At 43.1% G+C, this 22,959-nt stretch overlaps 1 protein-coding gene across 1 annotated transcript in view; it reads right to left on the bottom strand.

Annotated features, from left to right (window-relative positions):
* Window positions 1-22,959, bottom strand: part of LOC6608680 (homeobox protein invected) — a 31,379-nt gene that overhangs the window by 3,278 nt on the left and 5,142 nt on the right. The window lies entirely within an intron of this gene.

Below are 22,959 nucleotides of genomic sequence, written 5' to 3'. Positions count from 1 at the left end.
CTCAATCAATGTTGGCGAAGTATTGTAGGAAGTAGTTAAAGATGTAATTGTGGAGGGTGAATAATTTAAGATCATTATTACCGCGTAATGACAAGTCAACTTTAAAGCATAGTGGTAAGCCTTTCCAACATTACATTTTTTTTTTGCTTTTGTCACACTTTTGCGCCCTTCTCCGCGCTTCTCAAGCGGGTTAGCTAGGTCTATCCTGATCTGAAGTAATTTCTTGCAATCAGACATTTATTCCGAAGAACGAAACGTTTATGTTTTGACCGCAGTTCGAATTCACTAAAAAGTGAAACAGTGGCCTTTTTCACTACAAAGCCCGTAAGAAGTAAACAAAAACAGAGACGCACATCCACATAAATTCCTGTTCATCAAAAAACAACAACGGCCCAGAACAGACGGCAAAGAAAACAAAAACGGGAAAATGTCTTCATCAGCAGCCTCAATGACCCAACTTGGCGAAGCCAACTGCCAACCGGGTGAGCCGAGGCAAAAAGCAGGCTTCTTCTGTCACTGGGGCATATGTTTAAAATAAACGCATTTGTTTTATTTATGCTTAACATGAGTTGCAAATGCCACATAAGGAATCCAGCCGACCGGGTTAGTTACCTTTAAGGCGGGAAAATGAATGAACCTGCCGGAGATGGCGCAATTAAATCCAAGGAATTGTTATTCCAGCAGGAGCCACATATCCAAGGATCAGGTGTAGCATCTCGGCACGAAACTCGGAACTCACGCCCCAAAAGCACCGAAATTGACTTATAAAGATCTCAAACTAACGGGCCACACGCAAACCACGCCGATCGCGTCACAGGGGAGCCAGAAACCAAAACAGATACAGATACATATGGAGATACATCTACCGATTCAGATTCAGATACGGACGGAGCCGGTCTGGCGATCGAGAACCAGTCACATAAGTTTCAAACGCCGAGCTTCGATGTAAGCGATCTGTCTCGAGACGATCGCAACTCGTATCTGTCTCTAATGATCGCACATTGGAGCCCAGATCATTAATAAGCCATAAAAAACAACACATAGCCGGGGAAATTTACATGTGAAAAGTGAAAGCGCTCGATGATTGATCGGTGGTTATTCGGCATCCACAGTTCTGATTGCCGATCGGGGATCACGGACCAGAGATCACCGGATCCCACGCAGAAACCCACCAACCAACCTGGCAGACAGGCAAATTAACGCTGCGGTTTGGCGACACTGATGAATATTGACATGACGACGCGTCGCTCATCGGTTTGATTGCACGTTTAATTGAAGTGATTGACGCGGGGACAGCGCGACACTCGCAATCGCAATCGCCGGATGACAAACGATGCCGATCATCGTGTGTAGCTGGGGAACTTCGTCAGCGTTTTGTCTATCGCTCAATCGATCCACCGATCCATCGACCGACGACCGGTGCTCGAAAATAGCCATTTCAGCCAGTCCAGCCTGACTAGCTTCCAGCGCCAAAGGCTAGCGACCACATTCAGCATTCCATCGCATAATTTGCTCTCCTGCATGAAAATATTTTTAAGCATATTTCTTAATTGCTCTATCAGTGCGGTGGTTAGCTATTTGTTCGATGCTGCCAATGCCACTGCCGCTGGCTAATTTGCATAGCCCTTGCCGGCTTTGCATATGAAATTGCTGGAGGGGCACACTAGTTGTCCTCGCGGTGCTTTCATCGCAGGGCGCTTCATTGAATATGCTCCATGGGCGAGGTGGAGGTGTCAAAACATGTTGCTTCAAACGCGATTTGAAGGCGGCAAATGAAAGTAGAAAAGGTGAGCTAAACTTCTTGACAACAACTATAATTACACCATCAGAAAATCAGCAGTCAAGGTTATAAATGTAAAATCCAAATCAATTAAAACTGGAGTCCAATGTGTTCCTACAAAATCGTAAGAAATCGAAACTATTTAAGCCCCGCATAACTATAATTTTAAATATGGCTCGATTGAGATTATCGCGGTGGAAAGTGCCGTCCAGGAGGAGATTCCTCAATGATCCCAGCGCATTCCGAGGCAACCTTTTACGCGCTCTCACACCTTTGGCGATTTAATACCCTGCCCGAGATATCGCTTACACCTACAGCATTGATTGGGTCCATGAGGCAGCCGCAACTGGTTTGACAAATTGCAAACCGCATTTTCCGCTGATATTAGCAAACAATTTCATTAAGAAACTGTAATCAATCCGGCAGTGCTGAGCATCAGGTGGCCTGCGACTGCCACTGGAACTGGGATTGGGATTGGAACTGAGACTGCGATTGCCGGAGGCCTCAAGTACAGGCGACACCGATATGGGCGGCCAGAGTATCTGTATCTGTAGCTGTAGCTGTATCTGAATCTGCAACTGTGAAAGTATATGTATCGCGAGCTTAGCGCGCCATAATAGACACGTTGCTTTGCCTTTGTGCAATTGAGGTGTGAACATTTTACGCTTCTATGGATATTTCGACTAAATTAGTGCACTTTTATGGCCTCTCAATTAACGCAATCCTCAGTCTCGATTTCGATCACAATCTCAGCTCCAGTTTCTCCAATTAGATCAGTCAAAGTCTGGGGCAGGCCGGGAGTTACTTTCACCCTAATGATCCCATCAGAGGCGCTGATCTTGTGGGACCACCCGAAACGAAAGGTATCGCTTTGGTATCGGAAGAGTGTTTGTTTATTTGCTCTTTTGTCGGTTGCGGTAGTCAGCGGGTTCTTTTGGGGGGGCTATAAAAATAAAATTAAAGCGAAGAACCCTGCGATCTCTGAGGCGATCGACCGACCAATCAAGCCGCCCAGACACTAATGAATATTTAGATAGCCCACGAAAGCAGCATCCAACAGCCAAAAAACCGAGCTGAGCCCCAGCGGCAGCGCCCAAATAATTTGTAGATCAATAAATGTTCGCTTTATGGCTCTATTAGCGGCGATGGACCATCGGCGTCGTGTGTGGCCAAATGACCAATTGGCCAAATCGCTGGGTTGCAAAACAAATATGCGAATAAGTGTGTTCACACCGGGGCGATGCCGACATTAACATCAATCTTCCACGGATCACCGAGATGCAAACCATTCGCAAAGGAGACTGGACTACACCAAAGGTCCTCATCTGCGATGATCGTCTTGAGGTCCATGATCATGATACCAATCGCGATGATGATCATGCTGATGATGCTGATGGGGAAAGGCAGTGAGGCAGAAGATCGGACCGAAGCCCACTCGATCCCAGATGCAGGGCTCCGACTGAAGGTCCAGATCTCTTGGTTTAGCCCATTTTTTGGTCAAGTTGGAGTCATTTAGTCAGTGCCCTGCACAACCAAATATTAACGAATTAAATTAACTTCGAAATTCCATTAATTTTAAAACATAAAAGTTGACCTAGTTTTTTTGTTTCGCATTTCACTTTACGTGAATTACTTATTGAAATTTCTTAATGAGCTTTAAGCCAAGTCCCCTATGCCTTGCTCTTTGTGTGGTAGGGTGTATGGCATGTTAAATCTCGAAATGTCTTAATAAAACAATTAATAGCACAGCTGAGCTCATAAGATTTTTTCTTTTCATATTTTTTCTTGTGCCAATGCAGGGGCACTGAGTCTCGAGAACAGGAGCGAATTCGAAAAGTTGGTTTAACTAAATAATATTTAAAATGCTTGTAACTATGTTAAAAGTGTTTTATTAACTATATGTTTATAAATAAAACAAACTTTAGAAATCTTTTGGAATGAACGTTGTTGCAAGTGAATAACTTGAGTTATAAATTCCTTGCCCGTTCTAAGAAAATGATCTCTATATGCTCACAGATAGCTGAGTGAACAATTTCAGCTTAAGGCCCACCAAGATTATGACTCAAGTCCCTCGAGCGATTGGCTCCGCTCCTGAATCACTTTTTATGACTGCACAGTGTGGCGGACAAAAAGGCAGCGTCAGAGGCACAGACTCGGCCAAAAGCAAAAGCCCGGCCGTTCGTTCGTATGTCGTGTACGTACTATAAAGTAATTGAAAAGCACAACAGATTGTTTTAAATATCAGCAGGGCGAGCCGCCCAAGTTGACCACCTGTGCGGTGGTGTTCGAGGTGGATTTATGGCCCGGCTTTTGGCCGGGCCTCTGAGTTGGCTCATACGCTCACTCTTTGTCCATGCAGCTGATCTCTCGGTCTCAGTCGGCCCGGCCAGCATAATCATCATAATCATCGGCGTCATCGTCGTCGGCGTGATCATCATCTTCATCATCTTCCTGATCGTCATGATCATCATGATCGGGCTCTTATGCTAATTTCGAAGACGACGACTTCGCCTTGGATTCCGCCATGTGGACCACACACGTCGACCGATTCGCATGGTCTCCAAAGGTCGCTCTTCCCCTCGCCGAGAACTTTTATATGCTTTTATGGATCCATGCCCTTGTCGGAGAGTAAAGAGTATTCGCCACTGGGTTTTTCGGCTTTGATAAATTATCGATAAAACGATGCGATCACTTTTAATTTGGCTTAGTTTACCTACCGCATTCTTTCGCTGTGAACTCTGGGTTACTGTATGGATATGGATATCAGTTTCGGTTTCTTATGTTTCAACAAAAATCAAGGGAACAGCAGCCGAGGAATTCTGAACCTGAGTTGATTGGGGATGCTGCTGCTGCTCTTTCTGTTCTTAATTAAGTTATCAAAGTTTTTATGACGTCAGCGTGCTGAGAGAGGGAGAAAGGGAGACGGTGAGACAGGGAAAGGAAGCAGCTGGCGCCAGAAGACGCCGCATAGAAGAATCTTCGATCGGTTCTCGGCCTAATCGATGCTGCCCCTTCTTCTGGCATCCTGACAACTTCCAGAAGCCGGGCAATGTTGTGGTGAATATTATAAAGGGGTTAATGCATTGACTAAACACCCTATACTTGAAAAGTTCAAAAGTTCTTTTTAATATTTTAGACAACATTTGGCTTTAGATCTTATTTCAACCAAACCTTCTTTCCGCCTCAAAGAACAAAACAAAAATATCCTAGTTAGACTTTTTTCTATTAATATTGTATTTTACATCTGATAACTCAAACTACCGCCAAGGAAGGAAGTGTATAAAACGTAAACAAACCTGCTCAATGTCGGATCGAATCGTTTTCATTCAGTTTCAGTCGCGGACCCCAATGTCGCATGGGGAAGAATCCCAACTCAGCTTTTTGTTAAAATTCTCACGCTTCGATCTGGCGACTTTTAATTACTATTATCCTTTGGTTAGCCCGATTTCGCGTGTTTGTTGTTTCTGCGCCGCTTTTAATTAAGTAATTATGGCAGTCGGAGGAGCGGAGAACAAGCAAAGCAAATTTCAATTCAATTTTAGCTTTTTGTCGTAATCTCTGCTTCAATTTCAACTGTCATCGGAGCTGCACTTGGCCCTTATCCTCCGATAAGCGTCCCGCGACCCCCGCTAATCCCTGTCTGCCTGCAGTTTACACATCCTTCCTCGATTTTCCCTTTTCCTTCTGAAGAGGAAACTGTCATTTGTCTATTTTTAACAGACACGCCGACATGAAGGATTTAATTAAATTCAACTCGAGCTGACAGCTTCCATAAACGAGCTTTTGATAGTCGTCGACGGATTGGGAGGGGTGGCAAATGTATCTGTATCCGTAGCCGATGTATCTGTGTGTCCGTATCTGCGCTTGTGGGGGAGGTCTCCGTAGGTTTGTTTGTTTGTTTGTGTTGAGTTTCTCCGCTGCAGATTCTCAATTTCCGATTCGATTTGTCGACTCCTCGGCTGCATTCAATTCACTTACTCTTTGCTTTTGACTTTTGTTTGCTGTTGTTTTGCGCAATTTGCCAGCAAACTTTCAATCGAATTGGATTTCGAAGTGATTGAATAAATGAGGCAAAGAGCGAATCAAGTAAAGTGGGTGTGGGTGGGTACCAAACTACACATATATTTTCGCGACTTTTGGTACCATACAATGTACTCATAATCATTGAGAACGTTGAAGTCATAGTTGACATAAGCTTTAATGTAATATTAGCTTTCCATTTCCGGATTGATTAATTTCAAAATTAATGTGGTATACAATATAATAAGAATTTGTTTATTAAATTTCCATTTTTACCTTGGGTGATTCGTTATTTATTTCTCGTTGTTATTTATCGAAAACATTAGTTTCGCCTGCTGTTTAACTTTTAATTCTCACTTATTGATATGTAAAATTAAATATTTTGATGGGTAGCATATTCCGTTTCTAATGAATTTGTACTGATGAAATCATACCTAATGTTAAATTCGCTATTTATCTTTCAATTCTTACCTAAATCTTGTATAAAGTTAACAAATATTTTTATTGGTTTTATTCCACCGCTGCTCAAGTAAACAAATTGCCATCAATTTGGCATTACTCATACGCCTAGTTCAGCGCCGTTTAATAACTCACTTGTCGCGGCCCGGACTCCAAGTCCACTTGCCCACTTCCAAAACGGAAAATCTTGCAAGCCCAATTAAGCATAGAATGAAAATGTCACCATAATAATTTCCATAAACCACAATTGGCTGACTGGCGGCAATTTGGTTGAACGAAAAAGCCGACAATCAATGCAAATGTTGCATGCAAGACAATCCAGAAAAGCGCTGCCATGCAGAAGGCAATTTAAGCATATGAAAAGAAGAACGTTAGAGGAAAAACGCCGGCGTTGCAAGCATAATTAAGCACACGAATTGGCCAAGTTATTAGCGCGGACACAACTAGAAAAAAAAACGCACTTGCATGGCTGATTGCTTACTGGCAACGTCAATCAGTCGACTGGATTCAGAGTCAAACATGGCAGCTAAATTTTTCAGCCGGCTAAAAGCCGTTTTCCACTTTTGCGACTCTCCGTGGCCATTTATGAAATTAAGTTATTTTGCTCTGGGGGCCACTGTTGCAGTTGCTGTTGCAACAGCTGCAGCAGCTGCAACAGCGTTGTCAAGCACTCGTTTTAAATGAGTTATTAGCCTCGAGTTGACGATTTCGGCCAACAACAAGTTTTCTGGCAACGCCCCCGATAAAAATGGCAGAGTTTCCACCCCCTCCCGACGAATGGGGGTTGTGCATCCGCATGAATATTTAGCCGAGCAAGATGACAAACCACAAATAAGCGGAAACAAAAAGAGTCCCTTGTTTATTTTCCACGCTAATCATAAGCCACATTTTGTCACCCCCTTTCTGGGGGAAAACTCGACGGAAAACCACCCACGACGACGAGTGTGTCGACAAGATAAGCCGCACACTCAAACAATTTCCCTCGGAGTTGGGGAGGAGGTGATGATGAAGAGCTGGCCGCCGCCTGAGGGGTGGATTTTATTGGATTCGGGCTTATTGAATTTGCTGCATGAAAGCTTGTTTAAGCACTTGTACACCCACCAGTCACCACCCTTCGGCAGCAACCACACTCAATTATTAAGTGGATTGGATTGACTGCGAGGGGCGGGGATCTGGGGAATCGAAAATTTAATTAAATTTGTTAGTACTTCGGTGGGCGGAGATAACGGAAAAGTGGTTTATCTGTTACGTATAAAATAAAGAAAAACTTCCTTTGGGTGCTCTCGAAATCATGACATGACCAATTACTTGGCAGTTATGTGCAGATTAGAAAATATATACTGTCCAATGGGATCTTAGCATATATTATAGAGTACTATTAAATGTCCCTAATATCATGTCACAAATTTATCGTACAATAACAGGCATTATCAAATAAACAGCTAATTTTACAGGCTTTATTATAGGTTGGGCTTAGTCAATTTGAAATCATACAATAACCCTTGACACAATCGAAATTGCTGTACCGTGTCAAAGCTTTTGTAGCGATTATTCAACGTATGAACCACCCCTCAGGTGGAAAATAATCCAGCCAGCCCTTGGAAACCGTCAACTCATGATGTATTCCCGGGGTGAAATTAATTTACCGAGATGCAAATTGAACGAAAAGTGGGGGCCGAGCATATCAATTAAGCCCGAGCCTCAATTTACATTTCAATTACAAAGCGTTTGTCGAAAATGTCGGGCATTAGGCGTGCGGCAGGTTGATCTATGTAGTATCTTGAGCACTGCGACATTCGCTCTATATACTAGAGCACATTCATTATTCAAACTCGGCAAATTCTATGCCATTAGTCAGGAGGCGAGAGCACAGGACAGAAAACGAGACCAGGCAGCAGCCGATGTCAATTGTTGCTGGGCTTGTTAACACGAATGTATCAGCGGCCAAGTATCTGTATCTGTAAATGTATCTCTGGCTGGGCATCTGTATCTGTGACGTGAGTGCACAGAATATTAATTACACAAACTAAAAATGCAACCAAACAATCGCCGGGCCGAGTTTCTCACATTGATTGATACTCTCCAGCCGGGCCAGTTGTGCAACATTTCTGTTCTGCTTTTGTTTCGCAGTGAGCTGCTTTTTTATTGAAATTGAAACAATTTATGCACGCAATTAAGCTGAAAGCGGAGGCAGCTTGCAGCTGAATCTGTGGCATGCCAGTAAATTTGTTTTCCGCAACTTCATGTGCTGCATACCGAATGATATGAGCTACCAAGCCTCCAGGAGGGTGCGAAGGAACCCCAGCGGATGGATCGATCCGCTGGCGATGATACATGAATAAAGAAATTACCGCCATCGAATGTGGATGATTTGCTGTGGGGGAAATCGGATTGGAAAGTTCTGCTGTCTGGCTTGTTTGTAAATAACTTCCACAATGAAATGTTCGGTAAAATCCGTATCTCTTAAATACATTTAGAAAAATTTTTACAGATATATTTATATACCTTGTCTGGGCACTAAAACTTTAAAAGGAACTCACCATTCCATGTTTTGTGGACCGTGAAACAGCAAACAAAAACTCAAGCGCCTTTCTTCGCCGCTCCTCTTTCTTACACCGCACAATCCCCTGACCTCCCCGAATCGAGCCCAACGACCGCATCCTTATCTTAGTTAATTGTTCAATTACATTAAAGTCAACTCATTTGGAGTCATTAGCATGTCATTAAGGCACCACCGACTAACAAAAACCCAACCTCATACTTTCTCCTCAGCTGCAGTCGCGTCTTCAGGTCCCTCTTCTCGTGTCTCGTATCCCCCTTCTCCACTGCAATTCTTCGCCGCGGAGCGTGCAAGATGAACATGTTCGATAACGATATCGGGGATCTATGTGTGTGAGATACGAAAGATGTCTCATCTTTGGGGGCTTAATTACTTGCACGCGTGCTAGAATCTTTCATATGAGTCGGGGATAGTTGATTCATCATCTGCTAGCCGCGTCTCTTTCTCCGCCATCCGTCCGATGCAGCTGCAACAAAGTTTATTTAAATCTCCCGTAAAGATGCCCTTTCTTCCGAACGTGCTTCTTCTGTGTCTTGAATGTTGTTTTTATTTATCCCCATGTTAGCTGTCTGTTTTGTGTGGCTGAAATGTTTTGCCGTCCCTAATGAACTCGTTAATATTTGGCCAACATAAGGAAGGGATTCGGCTTGTAAAACATATTATTAAAAAGATAAAAAATAATTCATTTGAATATGTTAAAAAATGAATAGTATGTCAAAAGGTCGTTATATTATTTTTTGATTGAAGAGTCCTTCCAGAAACCAATATACCGTGTACATCTATAGGGTATCCATATGTCTGCGGCCATAAACAAAAGTCAAAAACTGTTGCTGATGAGTTCATTAACGAACTAATTTAAACTTAAATTAAACTTAATGCGAAATGATCGTCATCAGCAAAGCAAACAAAGAATCGCGACCGAAAGAGAGCGGTGAAGAATGTTTTAATTTGCAGCTTCTGCGGAAGAAATCAAAGGAGCAAAAGGGAGAGTCCTCTCCTGTGTCTACTCTCTGCATCTCTCTTTCTCTCTCCCCCTTGCTCTCTCGCGGATCTTGCATGCAAGTTGCAGTGCAACAAGTTCGAAGGCAACAACAAGAACACATCCGCTTTGTATTGGCGACAGCGCAACTGAGCCCCCTCCCCCCCCAACACCCCTCGGAGTGCTGTTGCTGTTATTAATAAAGACCACACATTTTGACAAGAGAGCAAAGGGGACCACCCAAGTGCAGCTGCGCAGTCGCAGTCGCCGTCTCAGTCGACGCAGCTCATGCTCGCAATTCCAGGCTTCCACGGCTTAATTATATGCGAGGTGGGGTGAGGAGGGCGAGGGGCCTTGGAAAGCAGAGGGGGCAAGGCAGTTAAACTCGCGCGCGTTACTTAATTCCCCAAATGCAAATTCTTCTGCGAGAACCAGATGCCTATCGGTGTTTTGTAATTGCAATCGGGGGTAAATAATTCACTCGCGAATTTACAACCGTGTGTGAGTGCGAGCTTGTGTGTGTGTGGTCAGGCTCCGTTGGTTTTCATGGGTTAAGACCATTAACCAAACTACTCGCTTAATAAAAATGTCATTGCTACATTTACGGTATGCAAATGGATAGCAAAAGGAGGTAAGAGAGGCTCAGAACAGCCGGTAATCCCGAATCAATGTAAAAACATTGCCTATAAGCAAGGGGACGAAAACAACAACAGGCGACTATCGGAATCAGGTGAATTACACTGGACAGCTTGATTTGCTTTTAAGATGGGTTAAGGATATGCCACAGATTAAATATTGATAGGATTTTCAAGATAAATTTTTAAAAGCGTTTTTCTATTAAACATACCATAAGCACTGAAAATAACAAAAGTATATTCCTTAGCGATAAGCTTTTATCCACCTATGCAATAACTTAACATAAACCCTACTTTTGTTAGATAGTGTAACCAAACTTTACACGATCGCTGACAGGTCAGGTTGACCGCAAAAAGTGTCTCGTCTTTCGGCCTGTCCCCAGATTATGTCGTCGAGTGTTAGGGGAGAGCCCTCTTCGCTGAGAGTTAAGAGCCGTGGACCACCCTAAAGGCAGCCTGAGAATGGAAATGGGAATGGGTCCCAGCTTTGGGCCATCGTGCTAGGTGGTCCACGGCTGCTGCTCCGCTTTCCTCATTGCTGTTGTTGCGCTCTTCGCCTTGCCAAAAAAGCTGGCAGCTTTAAGGTTCGATCCGTGAGTCATTCCCCATCTCAAATCTCTGGGGGGAGCGACAGAGAGAGAGAGCGATAGTGGGGGAACTCCTAGGTGGACACTCAGATACCGCAGCACACACACATGTGTGTGGTCCTCGCTGATTTACTGAATCATCGGGTAGTGCACTTAGAGAAAAAACTGTCAAAATAGAGACACAATACTGCTAAGAACTTAACCATTTATGAGGGTTTTAAACTTCAGGAAAAATACCTAATATCTTAACCTTTTAAAGATACATTTTTGAAACAGCTGAACAATTTTTTCTGTTGTTGATATCTTAAGTTAGTAGCATTCAGCATATTAAGCCCTGTTTTGTTTGTAGTGCATCAAATGAAGATCAGAATGATGATCATCTCTTTGGCTGTTCATCATGTGGTTCTTGTGTGCGCCGCCGCCTTCGAGTTGCGGGTGCGTCTCGTGGTCACTGATCTGGCCCGATCCGATGCCCCTCCGCTCTCATCCCCGAATGCCTAATCCCTGCCTCAATCCCCCTCTGCCAGTCCAGAGACCCTCTCGCTGAATCTACGTATCTGTGGCTGTCCCCCGGTTCTGGTATCCGGATGCTGCGATCGCGGCGCAGATCTCCAATTAGCCTGCCTTCTGGTTGATGACTTAATTAAGTCTGTGTGGCGCCCCCTCTCCACGTACTCCACACCGATAGTGCCCCTTTGTTGGCCCCGTTTCTGGTATTTGCTGCATCGATTTCGGTTTTGTTTTCTCTCCGATTTCGATTGATTTGTGAGCGCAATGGAAATCTTCGCTGGTTAATTGGTTGTAAGACGCAGAGCAGACATTGCACACGCATTAACCCTTACGAATAATACCACCCAGCTGTAGCCCCCACCCACAACGGCGAACAGTGTGATTTATGCTCCCCATTCCATGGGGTTCTTTTAGGGGGAAAACTGCATCTTTAAGTGTTTTGTGCATTCGGTTGACATCTTGCTGCATCGCATTTCTCATGTTGTGAAATATTTTTGCAAATCTCTGACATGTCGGTGCCTTTGAAGGAATACTACTGCTTGCTTACCCCAAACTCAATGTGGGTGGCCAGATGGACGGATGGAATGGATGGAATGGATAGATAGATGGATGAATGGTTGGTTGCTTGACACGGAATGGTTTGGCTTAAAAATGCGCACACGCTTTTCCCCACTTTAATAGCTTACACTGAAAACTCTTCCGATCCTACCCCATCTTATTCGGAAGTGTGTGTGTGGTCTGTGGGCTTTTTGGGGCTGCCAGATGGAAATGGAGATGGGAGATATAGCCGCGCATCGCCAGATCCAAGTGAGTCATGGGCCAGGCGTGACAGAGACATACTCGTAAATTACACTACAGAAAAATGTCATTTGTCGAATGTCACAAAAGTGCTCCATTTGCTTTTATTCGGTTCAGATAGTTTGCATTCTGTGGGTACTACGATTAATGGGTGGTCTTCTAAATATCAGGGCAACTTTAGATCCTAAAATAAAGTCAAGCTATGGTCGAAGGATATAAAAACTGGCATCTGATAGTGAAAGTATTGGAAGCTGCCAGATAGAATCTCAAGATTTACCTGCAGCCCATCCGAAACTAAGCTTTTCTGTTTCGAGCCACCCCACCCGTAAATAACTTAACCCAAATACCGCCCCAAACATAACCAGACGCACTTTCCGCTACTTTCGCTTTCGCTTCGGCAATTTCTCTCAGTGTTAACCGCCTGCTGTCTGCCAGTAGTAACATGCATATGACCTGCCCCCCAAAAAAAACACTCGGATCGAACCACAAAACTCCTTCGACAACAGTTGGCTACTATAGTTAATGGATTTTTAATGACAAGTCTGCGGGCTGCCATTGGCAAAGTGGAAAATAACTCATTTTGTTGCGGTAGCCATGAGTGCCTAAGTATACCATATACAATGCTCAAGTGAATGCGAGCGGCTAATGTCAACAAATTTACAACAGTTAGTTCCGCCCTACGCAGCTTTCACCGCCCACTATTGAGCGTAGGGGGCGGGGTGTGGGGCTCTACCCGCATTTTCAATGGAGCGCAAATATTTGCCAGTCTTCCGAGCCTCCCCCTCACCATTTCAGTTGTCTGTCTTGGCTTTTCTTTGTTTATTTCCCTAGTGCTGCAATTTCCATTTACCTTGGTCCATCAAATGGGCATTTTGTGTGTGTGCTGCGGCCTGCCTCGTTTCCAGTTTTCTGCCTCTCTGCCACATGCCAACGATCGTGGAACTGGTGGATCCCCAACCACCATACCACATCGCACCACCTCCCCCCAAATGTCCCGGATTCTTCGGCCCGCTTTAGACACACAAACAAACTGTCAGGCGGAGCAGCTCACTCGCCTGATTTGATGTTGATGGATTCTACATTATTCACCATTTGTAATCGTTTTGCGGTTAAGTTCTGTTCGGACACATCGTTTATTGTGTTTGCTGGGGGAATCGGGTTCAGTGAAGAGGGATTTAACAAGGGGGTTTAACAAGGGGGCATAACAAGTTCCCCGATGCGAGTTAATTGAACCAGAAGGTCGTTGCGATGATCACTTGGATGGACTGAGTAAGTAGCGGAAAAGTCTAGGAGGATATATCCGTGGGGCATGTGGTTTACGTCCAAGGAACTTGTAAAATAAAAATCTATAATCCTGAACTGCAGGCTCATAGTAGGTAATCTTACATTACCATTACAGCATGTTTCTACAGTTTTCTTCAAGTTTAAAGCTAACGTAGGCATGGTGTTGTGCCGTGAACTCATTTTCAAGCGCTAGAAGCTCTTGAAAAGCCGCCAGCAACTCAATTCACCTTCAAGTAACAAGTGGCAGCCCCCCAAAAAAGTTAAATAAAGAAGCCCAAAAGAGACGGAACGAGTGAATGAAGACAGAGACGGCGAGCCAAAAACGAACTCAACTCTGACAATTAACACCTGCTCACCTGCTGAACATCAGTGGCAGTGGCAACAACAATAATAAATAATAATTTCTCCAATGAGGAAAACATGGCTAACACACACACACACAGGCACTTGGCCACTCAAACGCGTTTGTCAAAGAGCAGCTACCAAAGTGAAAAAGAGAACCCGAAGCACCTGAAGCCGTTCGTCTTGGCCAAGAAGGTGAGGTGGTAGGTAAGAGGGAGTCTGGCCTGTTTGGGTGCGATCACGACACACGACACAAACACGACAACAACAACAAAATCGGCAACATAAGCACCGCAACAACATCATTAAGTCGAAAAGCACAAGTTTAACAAACGGCGAAACAAAAAATAAGAAAGAATAGCACAACCCAAAATGTTGGGGTGTAAAAAGTGCATAATTATTTGGCCTTTGGCTTTATAATTTTGCATTTCAATAAAAGAAAACGCAGCGAAAACCAACACGAAAAGCCAACATGGCATTGCCCATTAAAAAGGCATTAAATGAAAACAAGTGTTGTCCCACAACAAAAAAACAACAACCACCGAAGTGTACACAAAAAATATAAAACCACTAACGACAACAGCAACAACCGCTATGCCAATGGCCACTAAAAAATTACAGACCGAGTGTACCAAGCGAACCCGAAAGAAATGGTAGCCATGGAACCATGATATGGTCTATTACCATTACTAGACCCTGACTTCAAAGGTCTGCAGACGAGACAAAACATATAGTTCAGGCCAAGTGGGAGCGAGACATCTGTCATCGATCATGGACATGAGCTTAAAGTGATAATTCCTTACTCAAACAAAGCTTTTAAGAGAACTGTAACTGAGATGAAAATGAAATATTTACATTTGGAACCTAGTAAGCCTTACCATGTGACTTAGAATTTCTTTACATAAAGCGAAGAATTGACCATATAAATTACCGAGAGTAGCTTTCCCATATTCAAACATTCAAGAAAGTTCAGAAGTTTTAAATACTTTGAAATACTTTAAATTCTTACTGTTTGTAAATCTGCATTCCTTTCTTAAACAATCCACTTTTAATAACCAATAAGTGCTAGTAAAGTACCCCAAATTATGCGAAAAGAGGCCAAGCCAAGGTATAGCCAGCCACAAAGTGCCCTAATGAACCATCCCGACCGCAGAGCGGAGCGCAATCGCTTAACTTGCAAATCAATATTAAAATACCATAAATTTGTTCCTCTTTCGGTTTCGGTTGTTATTTCCAGAGTTGTGCAACTGAACAACCGCAAGGCTTTCTGCCTTGCAAATGAATGGCAAATCGTTTAGTCAAGCAGAAATTAACCGCAGAAGTAACCCCAAGGTGGATTTTTTTTGCATCTGGAGTATTCCCATACCCATTGCCATAGCCGACATAGGCAGCTGCAGAGCGGATCCCCTGTGAAGAGGGATCGGTGGATCAGGCGCCAGAGGAAATCGGACAGGAACTAAGATCAACGTCAACTCGAATGCAGATTGAACGTCGTCAGTTGGAGCCCAAATCTGCAGCACTCTACCACACGCATATCCAATTATTTAAATCCAGGGCACCGAAAAAACGACGGGCAGGGAACTTCAACGGCCTCGGTAATGAAATGTTTCAATCACCGGCAGTTCAATCATCATCCAAATTGACAGAAAAACTAACTGCGAATAATAAAGCATAAGAGCTGGAAATATGATTACGATGTTTAAATGCAAATACTCGATGCTCCCCACAGATGTCGAAATCAAGGCAAGGCCGGACACATCCAGCAGATGTTTTGCGGCACCATCACATCGGGATAAGGAAGTGGCTCCTGGGGACAACTTGTTAATGGAGAACATTCTTCTGATTGAGTCGGGGTCCCATCGATCCAATCGAATTTTTACTTTTTGTCAATTCTGGAATTTGGTCATATTGAGCAATGAATCAGATTGGGGGCCCTTTATATGTACAGTGAGCTTCGGATAAAGTGAACTTTCACTATACTAAATAAAAAATAATGAAATAATTGATTATTGTGACTATAAATCTTACATAGAATTACATTTAAACTCGAAAAGCGTTAACCCACTTTTAATATTTCTTTTTGCTTGTATATATGAAAGATATATCTCATAAATATTTCACTGTACTCTAAACTGCTCCTTTGAACAGATTTCCGACCACTTGTCACTCCATTTAGCCACAATCATCACACATAAGTCCGAGTAAATACCCTACCGTTTTCATTCAGCATTCCATTGTGGTTTCGATTTCGTTACTCAATTGCGAATTGAGTCTCGATTTCGTAGTGGATCGAGTTGAATCGAATCGAATCGAATTGAATCAGAACGTCGGATCGGAAACCAGTAGCCAATTTTGGCATAGAGTCAATTGCAATTAATCAATACCAAATGTGGGCATTAGCTACAAAATAATTTAACCTTTAAAATGGCAATTAAATCGTTCGGCCGATCGGCTTCGAATCAAAATTGTATCGAAATGGTTGTTGCAGTTGTCGGACAATTAATCGATGTTGAAGGCCCTCGACCCGCAGACAATTAAATAACAAATTCGTAGAGTAAACGCAAACGTAAAAGAGCAACAAATTAATCGATCTGAAGTCGAGTTGAACCCATTTTTGTTTCTAATTAAGCAATTTCGTGGCGCGTTTGCCAGGCGATTTTAATCGCGAGCGCGTTAATTACCGCCTCGAGTATGTAGTTGTTGTTCGGGGAAATCTGGGATTTGGCCAAGAGCGGCCAAGAGCCAGCACAGCCGGTGATCGGAATTGACCGCGATCGGTAATGACTCACAGAGATTACGAATTCCAGAGCCCATTCATTCTTTCGCTCACTCTCAATCAAAGCGACTCAATGTCAATGCACTCCAAGGCGGCACAATACGTATCTCAGACAGAAATACGTTTTAATCAACTTATCAAAAAGTGTCAGTCAAGTCGGCAATCAACATTTGCAATGTGTGTGGTCCCCACATCATCGTGCTATCCATACCCGAGCCCCCCTCCAAAAGTCGGGTCTTCAAGACCCCGCTAGCTGACTGACACCGAACTTAAGTGGCGCACAGCCACACACGGATGACCAGATACAAAGATACTCAGATACTCGGATACTCGGATACTTGGATACTCGGACGCACAGAGATACTCGTTCTCACTGCGAGCCAGTTTTGAATGCAGCTATCTATGAGCTCGTGGTGGACACTCGTCAGCTGGCACTGGCTAAGGCTTCGAGCCATCAATCTTATTGACACTGTTTCTTTTGTTTTTACACATTTTTTTTTTGTTGAGCATAGAGGAAAACCAAAAATAAAACCAAATCGGTGGCTATTTGCGAGTGCCCCCGAAGCAATTGAAGCAGTTTAACCGATCTCGATCGATATCTTTTGAGGTTGAGTGAAGTCCAGTGGAGTGCGATAATTCGTCGCTAATGGATGGACTCATAACACGATATCGGTTAGTGGATTTATTGGGGGGACTAGGCAATATGAATATTAACCAAACATTTAACAATTGCAATACTATATCTTAACCATATCATCCTTAATTAGAAAAGAATAATTGATAATTCTGGTCTGGTTTACTTTCCGTTGACCATTTCTTATTTAGCTGATTCATCATCAGCTTACCTACAAGCCTACTTTAGCAAATTTATTACATCGCAACAAAATTCCTACAAACTTTCCCCCTATCGCGCATAAATTCACTGGGAAATGCAATTTAATTACCCGAGATGAACTCGCGTCGGCCACCGGGGCAGTAATGATGACAAAAGCGATCATAATGCTGCCTCCTGCGATCATCAGCATCGTCATTATCATCGATTGTCAGCGAGTCCGCAGTCGGATTCGCATTTGTTTTGATTGTCACAATTATTACGCACATAAATCGCAATGAAACCGGCAGCGGCCAACGGCAATCGGCGATCTCAGTCAACCGATGATGAGTGGATGTTGTGGCTGTGGCTGCTCGAAGATCGAAGATCGCGACGATCACGAGTCGGAGAATCGAGAATGGATAAATGGGGAATCTGGCGTACATCAGCCATTGGCAAGGCCGGCAAATTGAGTAGCTCCACTGTGTCCAACAGATCGCGGCTACTGGTTAACCTGATCAGATCTGCTCCCCAATCGAATCCCGTCGGCTTAGACTTGCCGATCAGATCGGCAAACAGATCATCATTGTACGCAACCATCGCTGCTTAGGATCAATGTAATTAGAGATGGGTGAATGATATTTAATGTATCGTTTTTGTCTATCGAATATCGTTATTTATTGTAAATAATGTAAAACGTAAACTCCACCACTAATCAGATGACTTTAAAATAAATATCTTTTGAATATATAACTGTTTCTAAGAAAATTCCTATTCAACCCATTTTAATTATATGTCTTAACCTTCAAAACTTGAAACTTACATCTGATTTAATTTCCAGTACATCCGCTAATTGGACCTTCCACCTCCTCCTGGCATTTCGATTCGATTATCACATTCTCACGCACCCATCTCCCATCCGATCCCATGCCATCCTATCCCATCAGACATCGGACTGTCTGCTCGTGGTGCATTTCATTAAGGCTTGTTTCTAACTGCTTAATAAAATTTATTTGTATGCACTGGAACGACGTCGTCAGTCCGCTTGGCCAAAATGTGAGGCAGCAGCCTCGCTGGCTCCATCCGAAGCCCCAACTCCGGTCTCAGCTCCATCTCCATCTGCAGAGTATCTTGCTGTTGGTCTGCGAGTACAGGACAAGCTTAAGCGTTGTTCGTGTTCGCTGTCAACTTGGGTGGTCCGAGAACTTGGCTCGCTGAACAACAACTTGGATGTGGATCGCGGACGCGGGCGACGGGGCCCCAAAGTGGCTTCCCCACTCCGGCCACTCCGTCGTTCAATCCTCCTTTCCCTTGCTGTGACTCAGCTGCAGAGTTGAGCCTCCACCGTATATAGATCAAAAGTTAGACAATAGCTGATTCCCAGTTGACATTGCCTTCCCCTCTTACAGCCCAACCCCCTCTGGCGCCTTTGGGCTTTTTTGCCGAGGCTTCCTGGAACGATGCTAGAATCTCTCAATTATCCGCGGAGTAACTAACGAAACTGATTATTTACCCAACACTCGACGGCTGATGGCTGGGGCCGCTCCACTCAACTCGGCTCCATCGGTGAACCAGTTTTCTGTACGTGCGCTGCCTTTTGTTTTCCCACTAACACTCCAGAGTTGGCCAAAACTCTTTAGAGATGATAATGAAGCAGTAATTCCAATAAGTGTGACTATCCGATTTCTCTGCGGGCCCATCTCCAGCTCCATCTCATCATCGTCGTCGTCGTCGTCATCATCACGAACAAGTAATTAAAGCGAAACAAGTAATAAACAAACAATAAGACGACGTCCAAGACGCCGACGCCAAACATATGTCTGAAATAAAGGGAAGCATCGGCGGCTCGCTGGGCATGCAAAGTATCTCTTTTGGATTGTTTCATTTTTTGTGTGTTTGGTTTTGGTTTGGGAAAAGTGAAACCCGGGGAACCCAACTCGCTTCCCAATTAAACTTGACAAATGCGGCTGACCACACACACGCACTTCGATGCCCCAACTTGGATATCTGTCGTGACTGACTGACATAAAATAATCAAAGCGATCCCTGCAGACATGTCAAGCTGTATGACATCCACATCAACATCTTCCCGGCCATCCGAGAGCTGTCAAAGGAAGTCCCCAAAATTTCCCCACACGAAAAGCCCTTGGCACCAATCTCCAATGATCATCGGAGGCATAAACCCAGCTTGGGTGCGAGTTATGTGCTTCAATTAACACCAAAGGCCCAGTGATTATAGTAGGAATGGGTTAAATGAGTGGCTTGGGGGAAAACTTACTTATGAATTTGATTAGAGTAAGGCCTTCCGCACTTTAGTCCTATTTTAAAGCTCTTATAAGTTGGTTACATCATCATACAACATGCACATTAATTTAAGTTTTCAGTTATGGCATATATAAAGGGTAATAATTGAGCTTGTTGAGTATTGTTGACTGGGTAATGAAATCCTATACTTAATTAAGCCACTCCCCATTTTCCTCGTACCAAACATTGACTTCTCTGTAATCCGCAGCTACTCCCTTAAACTTTCTAATCAATTAAATGATAAGTTCTAACAAGCGATCGTAACCTGAAAATAGTGCCAGCTACCGAACTGAAAAATGAGTTCAATTAAGGCTGGCCGGCCGCAAATGGTTTTTGATCAGATCGGCGATCTATTGAAATATTCAAATCGAATATCGAGTAGGTAGACTTGAGACCACAACTTGAATCGCTTGGGCTTATAAGCTCATTATTAGTGACAGAATACCGAAGTCGATTTCGAGTGTGAGCAATAAATAATCGATTAAGCAAAAGCAACAGTTCGTGTGTGTGTCCGTCAAGCTTAATTAGATTGCGATAGAAGCCCAGAGTTCTCGATTCGAATTATCATTGTAGCCCGATATTTATATATATATATGTACATATATACGCCACAGCCTGCAGTCATAATAATGGGGCTTATGGGGATTATTTGTTTGTTTTTTTTGGCTGATGCATATTTGGTTGCTAGTGATTGACTGATTGACTGATTGACTGCCTGCCCGAATGCCAAAAGGGAGACCCTGCCCCATTGCGGAACCTCCCACGTATCTCGGAATATTATTTGCCTGATGAATGAAGTCATTTGCTTGTAGAAAATATTTTGACAGCTGTAAATATCTCCACACCCCACGACGCGCCGCTGTTGCCTCGTTTTCAAATTAACACAAATGAAGTTATAAAAATGATTTTTATATGCCATGCCCAAGTTATACAATATGAAATCCCAAACCCAAATGCGGTAACTTGTCTTTCATTTCATTTCAATTCAACATTTTTGTTAGGTTTCGCCTTTGGTTTTTTTTTTTTTTTGATCGTTTCGGCTTTTGCTTTTCGGCCAGCTTGGGTGGTCTTTTGGGCCTAAGCCCGTCGTTGAGTCTTGATTGTTGTGATCTTGAGGTTTGTGTTACATACGAAATTGAAATTTCTGAATTTTTAATATTTCTCTTTTGTCTTTTCGTAAGACGTTGTTGCTGTTCGACGGAGCCCAAGTCAAATGATAGATAAGCAGGTCGCAGTCTATTGAGTGTGAAATTGGGCGAACCTGAGAAGGTTGGGGCAAGTTGGATAACAGAGACTTAACACCCCAACTGTCAGGTGATTATAACTGTTCCTAGCTTGATTGGTAAAATTAAGTTAAATGTCCAGCTGATTATAGATCTCATTTAAATAAAGTGACATTAGGATGCAAATATTACTGCAACTGCAGTACGCGTAGTGACGAAGTGCGCCAAAAAAGTAATGTACTGATTGAAAACGCACTGTGATAATTCAAGCTTAATGATCAGAAGTCATACTAAGACTTCAAAATACTCAGTTGACTTAGGAGAATAGCCATAAATGCAATAAAGTAAAAACTTTTTATTCAGGGTTATATATCAATTTCAATCCTAAATGGTTCTAGCCGAAACATTTGCCTTGCCTAATATACCCCACTTCTTTGCTCTAGGTCAGGGTATACGAAAACAATTACAAAATGCCTGGCCGATGCCCAATTTGAGGCCATATTAACTGTTGAGCGGAAAATGCAACTGTCCGCAGCAGCAGTTTCAGTTCACATTAACCAAATGCGGTCAACAGTCCAGTCACAGTTTAAACGACATTTTTCGCTGCTGCCGCTGTTATCGTGCCGCAGGTTTAAAAAAGATATATATATATTTGTACATATATATGTGAGGGGCAAGGGGCATGGGGCGATTGGGGCTGCGGGTCTGACAGTTTTATTACCAAGGCGCATGGCTGCTTTTTCCAGTTGCTGCAGTTGCAGTTGCCAAAGCCTTAAAAGGCGCTACTAGTTGTTGTTGTTGTAGTTGCTGTTGCTGTTACAGTTGTTGCCGCAGTTCGTTGTTGTTATTGTTATGTTGTTGTTGTGTGTTGCTTGTTGGTTGTGCGATAAGTTAACAGTTGAAATTAATTTTTGTCACTTCATAAATCGCCGCAGTTGATTGCCATTGCCTTTTCAACCTAACACCCATCCTACACTGCAGGAAAAAACGTCTTCAAACAAAAATGTTTATAAATGATTTTATAATCACTTAAGCAACATAAGACAGTACCATTTCTAAATTAGTTAACATTTTTGACACATTTCATAAGGTTGTTCTTTGTACCCACCCCAAATACCATCATTGATATGAACTTTGAATTAGTAATAAGATATCTCATCCATTAACCAACTTTAGTTCTTTCCATGGCATAGCTCCTTCCTGGGATGGGATTGCATTTGACCCACATAAGCCTCTCCGACGTAGCACCGAAAAGTGATTGAGTGAGCGCTTAAAGTGCGCTCGTTTAATAGTTTTCACCTATCTAACCACTCATCCACGGATGGAGTTTTCTTAAAGTATTTGCCAGGAAAGCGGCTAGCACATAGGCCGGTATGTATTTTCCTCAATGGCTCAATTTGGCGGCCAAAGGTAGTGGGAAAAGCGAACTCCAGTTCTCTTGAGGCTCTGCATATCGTGATTATCATATGACGTGACAGCCTCGCATATTTATGAATGCATTTGGGTCATAAACAACGGTGTTCTTGGTTCTGTTGTTGCGTTTCCAACGCAAATTGCGCACTTCAGACGTTAAATCGTTTTGGCTAAGGAACTTTACGTGCTCCTATCATTGATTGAGTTCTTTGATGGTTGCCAATAATAATTTCAGGCCATAATTCGAATCAAATTGGCCCAATTGCATAATTTCAAAAATATAGGGCGTAGAGTGCAGGTTTATGGATGGAAAAAACATTACCAAATTAAGTTTTAATTAAACGTTCCATGTGTCTACACAAATAATTCTGTTCATATGCAAAATCACTTCTGCGAACCCTGGGGCGCCACTTAAATTCAAATAGGAACAGGACTGACAATCACCACGCGAAATGTTATTTAAGCTTAACTAACTAAA

This window comes from Drosophila sechellia, chromosome 2R (genome assembly GCF_004382195.2).
Source record: "Drosophila sechellia strain sech25 chromosome 2R, ASM438219v1, whole genome shotgun sequence".
Lineage (NCBI taxonomy): Eukaryota > Metazoa > Arthropoda > Insecta > Diptera > Drosophilidae > Drosophila > Drosophila sechellia.
This window is presented reverse-complemented; position numbering and strand designations above follow the sequence as displayed.